Source organism: Mastomys coucha, unplaced genomic scaffold (genome assembly GCF_008632895.1).
Source record: "Mastomys coucha isolate ucsf_1 unplaced genomic scaffold, UCSF_Mcou_1 pScaffold21, whole genome shotgun sequence".
In the NCBI taxonomy this organism is placed as follows: domain Eukaryota; kingdom Metazoa; phylum Chordata; class Mammalia; order Rodentia; family Muridae; genus Mastomys; species Mastomys coucha.
In genome coordinates, this window is record NW_022196904.1 from 9,195,049 (window position 1) to 9,196,255 (window position 1,207).

Genomic DNA, 1,207 nt, shown 5'->3' on the forward strand with positions numbered 1-1,207 from the left:
GCCATGCTGAGGTGATTCAGGCATCAGTTCTCAAGGCAAGCCCATTAAGAAATGTATCTTCTGTCACCCTCGAGTCCCATGGCCGCCACTCTCAATATAAATTTTAAATAACTCCAAACATATTAACTATATATTTCAAAATAATATATCACTACTAGTATTTTCTTAAATGAACATAAATATATAAAGTCTTTTTGTTTGTTTGTTTGTTTTGTATTTAGTAGAGCTTAAAATCTTGGCTCTTACTGTGGTACAAGCCCAAAAGAAGAACAAGTTTTAGACATTGGATTCTCAGGATGATATTGTAATAAGGCTGTACTTCAAAGACCCTCACATCACAAAGGATTTTACCTCCATTGTAGCTAAACTAAGAGTTGACAATTCTGCTGTGCTGAGGAATGACTTGTAGGCACGATTTTTGTATACAGATTTCCTGCTATGGTCAAAGCTATTCGACTTGAGTGAGTGACTATTCTCAGCCCACAGAGAACAGGTTACATTCATTTAAGAAATGGTGTGTGTATTAAGATAGTCTACCCATAAAGTCATTCACCAACTGTTTCAATGAACAATGGTTCTGCTTGGAGGGTGGCACAGACATTAGGTGAGGGTAAGAATCTGGTTCATTGGCTGTGATAATTTGGAAAAGCATTCATCTCAGAGAAAGAGTAACTTATAAAGTGAGAAGAGGCAATCTTTTTTAATATATATAATTGTCAGGGGGCTTTATTATCTTTGTTTTAATTAGATATTTTCTTTATTTACATGTAAATTTCTCCTTTCCCAGTTTCCCCTCCAAAAAACAAACAAACAAAAACAACAAGAACAAACCCCTGTTGCCTCCCCACTCCCCATGCCTGCCACCCTACCCTCTCCCACTTATTGGCCTGGCATTCCCCTACACTGGGGCATAGAACCTTCACAGGGCCGAGGCCCTCTCCTCCTATTGATGATCAAATTTGCAATCCTCTACTATACACGTGCTGCCAGAACAATCAGACCCACCATATGCAGTCCTTGGTTGGTGGTTGAGAACCTGGGAGCTCTGAGAGTGCTAGTTAGTTCATATTGTTGTTCGTCCTAAGGGGTTGCAAACCCCTCAGCTCCATAGGTCCTTTCTTTAACTCCTTCATTGGGGGCCGTACTCAGTTCAATGGATGGCTGTGAGCCTCTACATCTGTATTAGTCAGGTACTGTCAGAGCCTCT